Source organism: Anabrus simplex, chromosome 2 (assembly GCF_040414725.1).
Source record: "Anabrus simplex isolate iqAnaSimp1 chromosome 2, ASM4041472v1, whole genome shotgun sequence".
Classification (NCBI taxonomy): domain Eukaryota; kingdom Metazoa; phylum Arthropoda; class Insecta; order Orthoptera; family Tettigoniidae; genus Anabrus; species Anabrus simplex.
Window position 1 is genome coordinate 465703151 of NC_090266.1, and position 15124 is coordinate 465718274.

At 38.0% G+C, this 15124-nt stretch overlaps 1 protein-coding gene across 1 annotated transcript in view; it reads left to right on the plus strand.

The window, feature by feature from the left end:
* Positions 1-15124, plus strand: part of shg (shotgun) — a 159134-nt gene that overhangs the window by 92524 nt on the left and 51486 nt on the right. The window lies entirely within an intron of this gene.

Genomic DNA, 15124 nt, shown 5'->3' on the forward strand with positions numbered 1-15124 from the left:
AGTCCGCTAGTTCCTCTCCTTCGCGATTGTTTTTCCCATATCCATATGGTCCAATGACTTCTTCCTTTCCTTGTCTGTCATTTCTGATCTGTGGATTCAGATCTCCCATAATAACCACTTCAACATCCAAAATTTCTCTTTCTACTTTCTCCAAGAATCCTTCAATATCTTCTTCCCTGTTTCCCGTCTGTGGTGCATACACTTGTATGAAGTCCATCACTTCATTCTTCATCTTTAGTCGAATCTTTATTATTCTGTCAGTCACACATTCTACTACTTCAACATACTCCTCCAATTGCTTCGAAATGATTAAGTCCCACTCCGTTTATTGCCTCTTGGCCACCACTCCAGTATAACGTGTATCCTTTCCTCAATTTCTTCCTTCCATTACCTTTTCATTTCACTTCAGACAGCCCCATCATTTCCATCTTCTCCTTCTCCATGAAATCTACTACTTCCTCCGCCTTTCCTGTCAGGGTCATAAGATGTACTATTGCTATCTTCATGTTGGTTACTGGTTGCCCATTTCTCACAGTTCCCCCAGTACCCTGAGAACTGCACGTCGCTTTAAGAAGGGGACGCCCTAGACTTTACCATACCATATACAGAGATGCCAACTATTATGATTCAATCGTAATAATTACGAATTATTCATCATAATTACGCCTTTACGAATCACACACCACAAATTACGATTATTTTGCTGATTTTTAAGTCTGTGTGTATGAAGTGTTCAAAAGGATACACAAGGAATGCCATTACAGCTTGAATTCTCAGAATATTATTTTTGGATTTGTCATCAATCATTTACACCCCTTTCCTGTTCCTCGTTAAAGAATATTTCGAGTTTTCACGCGCCGAATGCAGTGTGTGCTTCCAGTACCGGAAAAATAGGCACCTGTGAAGTGGTATATCTTGCGGAGTTGTTGTCTTTGTTCATCACATGATCAGATTTCCATGCAAATATGCAAGTTCTTTTGTCTTTGTATTTCTCTTACATGATCCTTGGTCTTTGTTTTGGCGGCAAAGTGGTGACAAACTCCATTTCATTGTGAATACTGTGTGCGTGACTGTTGAAGTACGTATTGCTATTTCCATATTTTGCTCTTACAGGATATATGCTAATCGTGTGTTATGAAATGCGAAAAGTTTGAAATAATGAAGCGATTTCTTGTGCAGGAAAATACGTGTGATGACGTTACCATGATTAGTGACGCTAATAATAATTAAAAAATGGTTAAATACTTGAAAGACTGGCCCCGTTTACTGTGTTCCATAAAATCTCATTTCACACGTGTTTTGTAGTGTGTGTAGCCGCGATTTTTCAGATGCGCATAATGAGGAAGAACAAGATGGTTGAATTGTATGTTGTTCATTGATTTTTCAATGATATGTAAGTTAATAATAATAATAATAATAATAATAATAATAATAATAATAATAATAATAATAATAATATGTTTTATTTATCCTGGCAAAGTTACACTTAACCAATCTTAACCTAGAACACTTAATAATAACTATTGATGACAATTATATGCTAATATTAACAATAATAACAGTAATAGTATTAACAAAAATAATCACACTTTAAAAAAGTCATATCTATACAATACACATCGTACGTAGAGTACATTAAAAATACATGAATAATGAGTACTATAACTACTACTTAAGAGAAAGTTTAGAAAATATATACATTTCTACAGTACACTTAAGTTAGTAAGATCTCAGGGGGAAAAATTCTACGCCCCCCCCACCCCCACCCCCCGGTGCCCTAACGGCTGCATTACGAATTGCCTTTCTGGAAAGTTGGCATCTCTGTGATATATAGGCTATTATTACGATGGGGTCGCCACTCCCAAAGGCATTTTATACCTGCTGCCAGGTGTTATTTTTGGCCGCTCCACTGGAGTACAGGCGCCTTCTGTAGCCGCTCCTCTGGAGTGAGGACACTACAAGTTTCCCTCTTCCGCCACCGATGCCGTACCGAAGTCCACCTTCTCCACCACTGATGCCGTTGGGGTCTTCACCCATATCCTGGGCTTGGGCCCTCCATATTTGTGACCCCTGGAGAGAGGGTGTCCCAGTATTTTAAATAAAATGATCTAAGATATCTGGTATTTTGTAAATATGTTCTGTTATAATAATTACACTTAATATAATAAAACTGCAACTAAATCTAAGTAATTATGAATAGTAAAGTTTTTATTACTATTGGCTTAACATCGCACGCACACACACGCACGCGCGCACGTGCGCACGCGCGCGCGCACACACACACACACACACACACACACAGAGTTCTTCTGGTGACGATGGGATAGGAAAGGCCTAGGAGCGGCTGTGGCCTTAATTAAGGTACAGCCCCAGCATTTGCCTGGTATGAAAATGGGAAAGCACGGAAAACCATCTTCAGGGCTGCTGACACTGGGGCTCGATCCCACTATCACCCGGATGCAAGCTCACACCTAACCACACGGCCAACTTGCCCGGTAATAAAGTTTTTACTTCCTCTTGTAGAATAAGGTGTGATTGACTCATGTGATACGTACCTTCTTATTCTTCCCTCATGTATGTACAAATATATACAAATATGTTACATCTCCCAGACATAATGGAGGCAAGTCGCTTGATGGAAGAGTTTGCATAAAAAGACAATCTGTTTCACTAACATTATTCCTTGAGTTATATAAAATATGTTTCCTATTTGATTCTGTATTGATGTCAGCAATTCAATTAATTGAATTATTTCTTGAGTCCAGTAGCTCGGTGATTGCTGATCCAAAGCTTGTACCGTGTCCGGTTTGCTTGTTCTAAGTTTATTGCAAATAAAAATAATACTAATACACAACTTTTATCATTTATACCATTTCATTTGTTGGAGGTGCAAATGTCCATGGGGGGAGGGGGAGAAAGATTGATTGATTGATTGATTGATTGATTTGTTTGTTTTTTTGTTTGTTTTGAGATTTTTAAGAAAAAAGGGAAACCACTAATGAGTGGCGAGAAGACGTATGTTCAGTGTGTTTTCCAAATTTCGTGAAGAAAATCCTGGAAATACTCTCAATGAAGTAACACATGCAGTGGCCAAGGTATCAGGTATATCTTAGGTGAGCGTTTACTGTGGTAGGAAATAACTGAAGGTTGATAGGAAACTGGTTACTCCTAAGAAAATGTGTAAGGTGACAAAGCTAAGTGAAAAATATGACAATTTTTCAAAAGGGAAATGAAATGAAATGGCGTATGCCTTGTAGTGCCAGGAGTGTCAGAGGACAAGTTCGGCTCGCCAGATGCAGGTCTTTTCATTTGACGCCTGTAGGTGACCCGCTTGTCGTGATGCGGATGAAAATGATGATGAAGACGACACATACACCCAGTCCCTGGGCCGGTGGAATTAACCGATTATGGTTAAAATTCCCGACCCTGCCGGGAATCGAACCCGGGACCCCTGTGACCAAAGGCCAGCGCCTAAGCATTTAGCCATGCAGCCGGAATTTACAAAATGTGTTATCCATAAAAAAAAAAAAAAAAAAAAATATAGAGTTCTTTTTAAAAAGTGAAATCCAACTCTGAGTGAAATATTAGCCTCAGTTAATAGTGATAATGCATTACCTACATTTTCTTGTGCAACTCTTCATAGACTTTGAAAAATTATGTACTTCACTGTGTCTTGCAATCGCCAGAGTGCATTTATTGAAAAGAATGAAACAGTGTTGTGGAGAAGAAAATATTTGTCAGATTAAGAAATTTCATGACGAGCATATATCTATTTATTTCCTCGATGAAACGTGGGTAAAATCTCCTAAGATGGTGGTGTGTGATAGTATCTCTGTGTTATCGTCTGTGTTCTTATAGGAGTTTTCGTGTCTAAACAAATAGTGCTTCCAGAAGAATATAGTGTTGTTCATCTAGATGATCTAGGTAGTGATTCCATTCGTAGTGAAGTGTTTGAAATGTGTGCGTACAATTTAATTGCCTGTTTGTATTTCACATGCTATAGCGGCCGCTGGCATGCCCTCGGCCATTTAGCAGCGAGTGTACAACTCGCCATTTCAACATGGAACATAACTCGGCAAGTTGGAATCTGGTTGACTGCCTTCACTGCTGACTGCAAAACTTCCTTGCATTCTTGCAACATCGGCTTTAGTTATAACCTCCAGTAAATTATCTCGGTTTTCTACTCGGTCTACTTTAAGCTTATTATTGACATTTTTATTGTTAGCCGGTGATGAGGAGATGAACCTGGGACCTGCAGTGGTTGGGTAATTTCTCAGTTTACCACTAGAATGTCTGCTCTCTTAAAAACAAAATTACTGACTACTAGCTCTACCTACAAGAACTATCAACTTTCGATATTGTCACACTCTCTGAAAGTTGGTTAACTGACTTTCTTTCTGACACAAAAATCACTCTTTCCAAAGAATTTTCCATTTTCAGAACGGACCATGGATCTTGGGGCGGGGGTTCTCCCGGTCGTTAAATCCAAATGGCACGCAACTCTACGAACTGATTTAAGTAGCAGCTGTGAAGCAGTTTGTGTAGAACTGAAATTTCACCATACCAAATATCTATTTGCTTGTTTTTTACAGACTACCTCGATCTGATTCTGATATTTCTCTCTCTTCTGTAATGAACGCCATTAACCTGAATGCGAATGTCATTATACTGGGGGACTTAAACCCCTTTGTATTTTGGAATTCCCCTTCACAAGGTGTCCCTTCTATCAGCCTTGACAAGTGGTCTCTTGACTATCATATTACGGGCCTAGGCCTCAAACATTACAGACAAATTGGGGCAAATATTCATTTATAGAAAGGGGAGTTAGGGATTGGAATAACTTACCAAGGGAGATGTTCAATAATTTTCCAGTCTCCTTGAAATCATTTAAGAAAAAGCTAGGAAAACAACAGATAGGGAATCTGGCACCTGGGCGACTGCCCTAAATGCAGATCAGTACCGGTATTGATTGATTTTTTTATTTTTTATTACTGTTTCATCACATCACTACATCCTTGAGAATGCCTGTGGGGATGGTCTTCTTGACTACATGCTCTGCTCCGTTGGGCCTTCACTATTTCTGTTGGGCAAAGTATTTTTAAACATTTTAAAATATTTTAAAATATTTTTAAATTGAACCACAAGTCTGCAGAGGCAACATTCTTTCTCAACCCTCCCCACTCCCTGAGGTCATACCAGCAGCCGTGTACGCGTCTGGTACAAGGTTGAATGGCAGGCTGTCAGTCACACCCTCTCTCTTTTACCTTGGCACTTACTGCAAGAGAGTGAATTCCAAGATGCAATGGATCTGTTTTATGACAGGGCTCGCACTGTGATTCGTGACCTTGTTTCCACTTGTAAAACATCTGCCAGATACCCACCATGGAAGAAAAGTGGCAACAAAATTGCAGAAATTAATAAAACAAAAGTGTGGAAAGCCTGGAAAAGGTCGTCTTCTGAAGTCAGCTGTAAAAGCTTTTCTGACCTTCGCAAATATCATAAACACCTTCTAAGATGTGATTACCGGGACTACAAAAACTCTGGCTGCCTAGAAGTAACAGCAAGAGATTGTGGTCTTTGATAAACAGGATAAATACTAAGCATGTGCCAGATACAGTGGCTTGGGGTGATGGATTGGTAGTAGTAGACTGGAAATTTTCAACGATTACTTTGCATCTAATTTTGTTGCATCTGTTAATTTCTCAGATTTTCAGAGTATTTATAATATTCCTTCTCATAGTCTCAGTAATCTTTCCACTTCTGAGTCAGAAGTATATTCTTTATTTTCCTCCCAGCCAGAAAATAAACCTCCTGGTCCAGATGGTCTCAATCTCCTTCCTCAAGAATACAACTATGGCTCTTGAACATTCTATTACTGTTATATTTAACCGTTGCTTCTTAGTTGGCTACTTTCCTGACCGCTGGAAAGTCGCTAACATCACTCCCATTTTTAAAACTGGAATGAGGTCTGATGTCAGAAACTATCACCCAATTTCTACATTACTCATGTTGTCGCTCATCTGCCAGCGTCTCCTTTCTCTCACCATTCCTTATATATTGTTCCAACAGCGTGGTATTCTTCCTGGCAGCTCCTGCCTGACTAATCTGGCTGTTCTTCTCCATTGCGCAACGTCTGCTCTTGATGCCGGATCTTAGCTGGAAGTGTGCTACATCGATATTGCTAAGGCTTTCAATACCCCAGACCATTCACTTCTTTGCTATATACTTTCAGAACAGTTTAATATACATGGTCACTTCTGAACTATCATGCAGAGCTTTCTCATTACGAGAACTCAGCGTGTGGTTCTTGGTGGGTTCAGTCCACTCCTGTTATGGTACATTCTGGCATCCCACAGGGCAGTGTCCTTGGTCCCTTTCCTTTTGTCCTTTTTATTGACAATCTCATTGATTTGTTATCCTCCTATTCTTGTAATATTCCCCTATTTGCTGATGACTGTAACATTAAAAAAAACAATTCTTTAACAGACATAAACTCCTTACAGAATGGGCTTAATTGTCTCTCTCTGAATGGTGCTCTGCATGGTGTCTTAAGCCTAATCCCACCAAGTGTTTTTTTACAACTTGCTTTACGTCACACCAACACAGATAGGTCTTATGGTGACAATGGGATAGGAAAGGGCTAGGAATTGGCAGGTACCTGCCGTGGCCTTAATTAAGGTACAGCCCCAGCATTTGCCTGTTGTTAAAATGGGGAAACCACAGAAAACCATCGGCAGGGCTGGCGACAGTGGGATTCGAACCCACTCTCTCCCAGGTGCAACCGCACAGCCAACTCCCCCGGTCCCGTTAGGTGTACCGCTATCTCGATAATGCTTCACAAGTCCCCTATTCCTAATAGATACTCCCTCCTCGGTAACCTGTTTCCAACTCTAACAAAACAAAACTACTTTGGAGGGTTGTTTATCATTAAATTGTTATTTGTCCCCGACATACAAAAGATAACCTCACAAGCAATGTCACACCTTCACTTGCTGTACAGATTTTTTGACATCGACGATATCCACACCTTCAGAGCCTACCGGGTATCTTTCATCCCATCGATTATTGAATTCCATTTGGTCTACCTCTTCACCCACTAATCTCAATCACATTGACCGCATGCAGTCATTCTTCTGTGTCATTGTTAGAGCCAGAGTGTCTGATTGTTGAAACTTAAGCAGCATTTGGATACTGGAGAAGTTAAACCTTCACCCGTTATCTCCTTCCATCAAAATAGCCGGCCTTAAATTTTTATATTTATTTTTATATATTATTTTATATATACCTTTATATTTTTATTACGCTCTCCTGAACCCATATCCTTCTTTTCCGTACATGTCCCAACAAGCAAAACCAGGATAAGTCCACCCCTTCATATTCCATATTTCTGCCTCTCTCTTGTTCAAAGCACTTTATTTATTTGCATTATATCCTTCCTTAATAGAATCTTCCTTAACCTAGCTCGTTCCTTTCATATTCCTTTTTTTTCTCTTCTTATTGCTGTTCCCTCTATTGTAAATAATATTAATTTACTTTTTACTGTACTGTACCGTTACATATGTTTCATATCTGTATTTTTCTTCTGTGCCTAAATAGAACTTTTTATCTTAGTTTTATTTTCAATCTTTAATTTTCCTCGTTCTTCTCATTTGCCATTATTTTTATTGTTAATTGTTTTTCCCTACATGTATCATGTTAGTTTTTAATTTTTTTCCATTACTGTTATTATTAGTTGATTTTCCTTCATTGCTTCTTTTTTTTTTCTTTTTAAAGTTATGCATTGTGCTACTCTATTGTTTGCTGTGAAACTGTGTAATTCATCATCTCACTGTTTCGGTTTCTGAAATAAATAAATAAATAAATAAATAAATAAATAAATAAATAAATAAATAAATAAATAAATAAATAAATAAATAAATAAATAAATAAATAAATAAATAAATAAATAAATAAATAAATAAATAAATAAATAAATAAATAAATAAATAAATAAATAAATAAATAAATAAATAAATAAATAAACAAAAAATGCAGGGAACATGACTGAAAATTTAGGAAGATGAAACTATACAATCTAGCAAAGAGGGATTTTGAAGGGAAATTATCGAATGGGTTGAAACCTTCCTCCGGTAAGGTCAACGGCTTATTATTTTCCACATAGGATATCAAAACAGTCTTTTGATGGGGGGTCTGTTATTGTTCGAGTCAGTCTATCAAGGATTATCATGAGAAAATGGACGGAAATGTATTCAAGAAATGGTTTGTTGACGTTCTTCTCCAGCTAGATACCAATGCTGTGAATGTTTTAGACAATGCTCACTACCATTCTGTTAAAGTTGAGATAATTCAGAACATGTCTTGCAGAAAGGATAACATACAGAACTGGACAGACACAAAAGGCATTTCCTGTGACTTGCAGTGCATTAAAGTTGAACTAATGATACTAATACCACAACATATTAGTGATGCTTGAAAGAAAGGTACCATGTTGACAAGGCTGCAGCTGAGTCTGGACGTAATAAGATTACCCCTGCATCATTGCTCCTTAAATCCAATAGAGCTTGTGTGGGACCAGGTTAAGAGATATGTGGCAGGAAATAATGTCATTTTGTCAATTTGACCATTAAGGAAGTGCGAGAACTATTGATTGAAGGACTTGATACTGTCATTGCTGTATTCAACACACTATCAATGTAGAGGAAGCTAATATGTGGAAGCTGGACGGCATTGCAGAGGAAGTCCTTGAATATTTTGTCATCAATTTGGGTGAAAATACAGATATCGATGACAATACTGACGTGAAAGGAATAGAATAAATGCAGGACAGCGACTAAGCATAGAGTCTTATTGCTACCAATTAATGAACTATCACTACTCTTTTTTCGGATTTGTTGTTGTATTATGTTTCTATTTAAACAGGCAACTATTATTTAAATGAGTTTCTATATCTAATCAGGTGCATTGTGTCTGACATGATATTTGTATTTGGCTAATAGTTACATTGTCCTTACCTTCAGTCTCTCTCTACAAACCTCACAGCGGAAAATGAAATTGTTCTAACTCCTCTGTGATTTAAAAAAATCATAATTATGACGATTATTGCTAAGGTTGAAAACATAGTGGATCGGGGAGTAAAACACCGAGCAAAGCAGGAAAATCATCTCATGTTTGCAAATAGGAGCTTGCATAGTGCAGCGAAGAGCAGAACATCACCTTTATCATGAGGAGAGAGCAAAGCAGAGCATTTAAAATAATTTGATTTCGCTGCTCTTATACCTTGGATATAATATGGATATTGATCAGTTAATTAGTGCTGGTTTCATTTCATATGCTCTGTGGCACCAGAAAGGTGCACAGCATCATAATCGCTTCGTTTTAGTTAAGATTTGGGATGAAGTTGCTGCAGAAATGGAAACACGTATGTAGTCTAGAGATAAAAATATACTGTAGTATTCCTTCGGTGATTGTACAGGTGCCATAAATGTAATATGTTTTAATACAATAATAAAGGGCAAACTTGTCCAATTCCAATATAATCAGCTTTAATTATTTGTTCTATGGGAGTTGAAAATTCACAATGTTTCAATCGTGTGGCAATAACTGGTAGCTGTACACTTACGAAAGAGGAGTTATTAAAGCCACCGCATGCATCTCGTGTAATTCCATGACATATTTTATGTAGAATACAAATTGATTATGCTACACAGCAACTACAACAGTGCACCACCACCACCACCACCACCACCACCACCCTTTAAATTACAGACATTGAAATAACTTACTCGCATATCCTGGATGAGCAATTTTAAGTTGCGCTTATTTACTAAGATGTGTGAATTTTCATTGTTTATTTCTAGAAAAGGGCAAAACTAAAATAGTTTTAAAAATAACAGAGCATTCCATCTAACAATGTTATTTCTGTAGGTAAGAAAATTCACGCCCTAATCCCGAGGTGGTGCAGCACTCTGCAGGCACAGTCAGTGAAGGCGAGCTGCATGTATAATTTAAACAACATACTAGACTCTTGCCAGTCTTAAATTTTTGGCTTTTCGGATATCGAATTCAGGCCCCTGAGGATGGCAGCTAATAGCGTCAACCGTTACGCCATGGATGCAGATATGACTGTTTGTGCAGTATTTTTCATAACAGCAATTCATCCATCATCCACTACCTGGCTGCGAAGATTTTGGCGTGCACTGCTCGCTACTTTGCTCTCCGCTCCAATATGAACACCAACCTCTTTCATTGGCACATTGATAATAAAATGCTTTGCTCGTTGCTATGCTCGCTGCTTTGCTACCTGCTCTGCTATAATTTCAGCCTAACGAACCAAAGAGGAATGTTTTGGAACAGGTAATATTTCAGAATTCACATGCTTGTGATTGCTTTCTTCGATTCTCAAATATGGTGAGACAGACTGTAGGCCATCGATAGAGTTCGAAAGTTGCCTGTCTTCCAGACTCATGCTACAAATGCTTCTTGACAAGGGATAACAGTTGAAATTCCAAAGTTTTGTTTATATCATGTCAGAAGCATAGTTACATATAAAGATGTACAAAAAATGTCTACAGAAAAAAAATGTGCATCAAAGGTTCATACTGTGGTGCACCAGAAATTAGCAATGTTGAGTGCATTGCCTCAGGCAGCTTTTTCTCAGTACATGTGGCAGGACAAAGATGACAATCTAGCAGATGGGCCATAGTCTGCAATTCACCACAGCCACACAAAACAGAATCCACAGAATATTCCCACTTGTACAGATTGCTCTTGCACCTGGTTACACCCGAGCGCAGCCTATTTAGAGATCTCCAACTCCATATGGCCAGCTGGTAATTCTTCACAAGGTGTTTTCCATCGTCCAAGATGCTCAACCCTAGCTCGCCACAAAGTGAGTCTTGTGTAGTGTTGTTATCCTTCAAGTTTCTGTGTGGTCTTAAAGAAACTTTTTCTTGAACTTAGCCGTGATGGTGCTGTTTAGTCCATACAGTGAATGAGCTTGGGATTTTAATGATTTGGTCTTTTCCTTATGGGCTGCTACCTCACGTCAGATATCTGGAGATGCAATGCCAAATAGAAACCATCAGTAATTAAAACCCTGTTTGAATGTTACAGATGGTATGAAAACCTCACGTCTTTCATAAGAAAACCAAGAATCTTTGTGTGATTCTTCAGATAAACTGTTATAGCAGTTATAGCATCTCAACCTTCACAGCGAACAAAGGGAGACCTGATGCCATACGAAAACAATAATCATATCTACCTTTCATTGCAGATGAAACATCAGCACTTGTTAACACCTCAGTGACACGGAACATTTGAGTTGCGCATTACCCAGTGGATGGAGGTGGTTCAGGTGTGAACACTAAGAAATTGCAGCAATCTCTTAAAAAATTCACTGTTACAATAATTTAGCTCAGATTATTTTCAAGTGTTTACAGCAGAGACTCGCAAGAATGCAGTGTACATTCACTGACTTTATACCGCATAGTGTACAAATGGGGAAGAGACTGTCCATATTTTTTACGGAATGAAAGTGATGTTCTTGTATTTGCATAGGTCACTTCATGATGCAATGGTAATCGTTGCTTCAGAAACTTTGAGCAGAAACACTGCAAACAATAGTTCAAAGATTCATTTAACATAAATCCCAGGTTAATGGAAGTATTATTCCATGAGAAGAGGGGCATGTACTTCAGTGTATTTCATTGTTCATTGCCTGGTCGTGTTCACCATGAACTCCCATTCCTTATGTTATGTGCCCACTCACACTTCACTCAGTTTAGTCTGGTGTGGCATTGTTAAGTGATTTATTCAAACAATTATTTCATTCAAACTTCACTGTGCCATATTTCCCCGCCAAGCAATATCATATCTCAAAATAACAGCAAGCCAAGTAATGAAGAGCCTTACGAGGTATCATAGGGCAAGAACCATATGTGACTTGCTGTACTGCTTCTGTTGAGAAGACCTGTCTACTTCCAACACCCTATGCATTTGACTCTCCCACTTTTGCCCCACTTAAAAAAGCCCCTCAGAGTTCATAGTTTTGATTCTGATGAGGACATACAACAGGCAGTTGCAGTCTGGATATACAGCCAGCAACAAAACTTCTGTGATGAGAGTATCAATTGTCAAGTCGCATTACGGGATTGAGCATGGAAGGCACGGCATGGTCTAAACAAAGCACTAAACAAAGCCAGTGACAAGATGGGTGGTAAAGAGAGGGGCGATGTGACAATCTTGTGTGTTTTTATGGAATAATCTCTCTGTGCTATTGGAGCTGTGATTATTGTGTGTCCTTGAATTCTCTGAGCAAAATATTTTTAAGCAATATAGCCAGTGGCATGTAAATGTATGAATGACATCAGAAGAGCAAAAATGTTGATGCAGCTATAATAACTAGGCATATGAATGTGAGAGAGTGAGTTGTTTATTCAGGCTTCGTACATCTAAATAGGTTTTCTCTTCTTCATTGTCCCCCTCTCCTAGATAGTCGACACTTGGAGTTGTGTGATGGTGGGGAAGAAGCTGTTTCTTCATGGTCCATGTGTTAGTGCCTTCCAAGATATTTTTTCCTTAATTCTAATGGTGATCAGCTGAAATAATGTCAGAAGGCAAAGTTACGTGAAATGAAAGTGACCAGATTGTAAGTTATCATGTTAGTCCCCAACTTTTACTTTTCAACCCATGAAAAAATAAATGAATAAAATACTGCATTGGTTGATAATCTATTTTGTACTTGGATGTCTAGCATCTTGGGGACTAGGCTACCTGCAGTTTAGTGCTGACTGAAAGTTCTGAGGCATTATACACTAAATATTCAATATACAGCATTTGAATATTCAAAGGCAGATATTCTGAATTGCTAGAGAGTAGCTGTTACATAGGATAAATAGTTGTTAATGTTGAAGTCTGCAAACTTAAGTTTTTTCACTCCTGAGAGAGGATGACGTAATCTATAATCTTCATTTCCGTATTGATGAATTACACAATTAGAAATAGGAAAGGATTTCCACCTATCAATACTTATTTATTGCACTTATTATGCTACATGATTAATGATTAATCATAGCTTCATGACATAGATGTGAATGTATGGTTCAGCTGAAGATGACCCTATGTAAGGGGTCGAAACCGGTCCTGAAGCATAATAAGTGCAATAAATAAGTATTGATAGGTGGAAATCCTTTCCTATTTCTAATTGTGAGAGAAGATGTTACAAACATCATATAATTTTATGCATTAAAAAAAATGGTGAGAATTTAACTGAAATAGTAATGTTATAAATACATCCAAAATTAAGGAAAGCACTATCTTTTTACTTCCAATAGATATTGCAAATTACAGCTAAGCTCACTTGGAAATGCTAAAAATTGAATACTCTTCAGGAACTGATGCACTAAGTAAGGTATTTATGGCAGTTGCTACAGTTTCTCTCTGTCATCTGAAGAGGATATAATTGTTAAGGCAAAAATTGGAACTTGGCATATTTGATTGTATCTTCTGCTAATTGGCCTTGTTATGAATTGGTTAGATGATACAAAGAAAGAAAAAAAATGGTGAGTGATACGTGTGGAAAATGTATCACATTTTATGCATCCTGTTGAGAGTGACAGTTGTAATAAAAGTGAAAGTAATGGAGGAAAAGAAGAGAGACTGAGTATTACGCTAATACAATGCTCTTCATACTTCTTCAGGCAGTGCAGTTTGTGTATTAAATCTCAGTGTACACAAATGTACTGCATGGAGCATAAAGGGACAAGAAAGTTATTGAATAATTAACAGAGATTGTCAGTAAGGAAATCTAAGACCACCACTCTCTTCTAGATCCTAATTAATGTAGAAAATGATGATTTCAGTGTTTGTTTTCAAAGATTGAAACACATAATAAATATGTAGTAAGAAGAACTAAACCAGATAACTCGTCACGTATTATTTTATCACAAACTATTGAGAGCTTCATTATTCCAAACATAATTTTAATAATATATAAATGGTGACCTAATGAATAAAGCTGCATTTTCCTATGTTGTGTAAAAGCTGTCACATTTATACTGATGACATGATGAGCAATTGAATTAGAGATACTTAACTAGTAGTGTCTAGCATCCCCTTTCACCCTGATGATGTTGTAAATGCAGCGTGATATGCACTTCACAAGATACTGTAAGTATTGGGAAGCCATCCTGATCCATTACCACTGCACAGCCTCCTCTGATGCATGGAGATTGGTTGGAGCTGGATCCATGCTGCGCACATTCCTCTTGACATCATCTGAGCTGTGTTCTACAGGATTTAGGTCAGGTGACCTTGGAGGCCAGACAGGCATCTTCATGTTCATAGAATATACATAGAAACAATCTCCCTCAATTTGGGACTTATGTGCCAATGAATTTTGTTGCTGTAGGTACAGGTCTTCTGTAGGGTGCTGGAGGTAAGTAAATAGATGGACATGACCTGACAGCAGATTGTTGTATCTTTCACCAGTGAGGGACTTTGGCAGATTGGGGTAATATTTGGAGTAGTCTTTAGTAGTTACTAAGATGACACTGATATCCCAAGTTTTGGAAGTGTTACATTTATGTTTGGCAACACTAAAATAAACAAAATAAATAAGTTATTCTCTAAGTCAAATCTTTAGCCATGTGCAATTTTGTTGAAATTGTATTGGCCATGGCCACTTGCTATTCTTCTTCTGGGCCTTTCTCAAATTCCTGGGGCCTGCACTTTGCATGGATTTAGTCCAGTTTTATGGTAGGATGTCTTTCGTGATGCCAACCCTCTGTAGAGGAAAGTATTCACTATTACATGCCTCTGTGGTGATTTGTTATGCGTTGTGTGTAAGTAAAGATGTGTATTAAGATGAACACAATCATCCTGTCCTCAAGCCAGAGGAATTAACTAGAGAAGTTAAAATCCCTGACCTGACTGGCAGTTGAACCCGGGGCCCTCTAAACCAAAGGCCAGTACACTGACCATTCAGCTAAGGAGCTGGATGGCATAAGCCACTCACTTACCTGCTCTTATTAAATTACCTGTAAGTTCCAGATTTCTTTATTAGTAAATGGTTAAATGAATTGTGTTTTGTAGGTCATTGATCAGTGTCAATACTTTTGTTCATTAA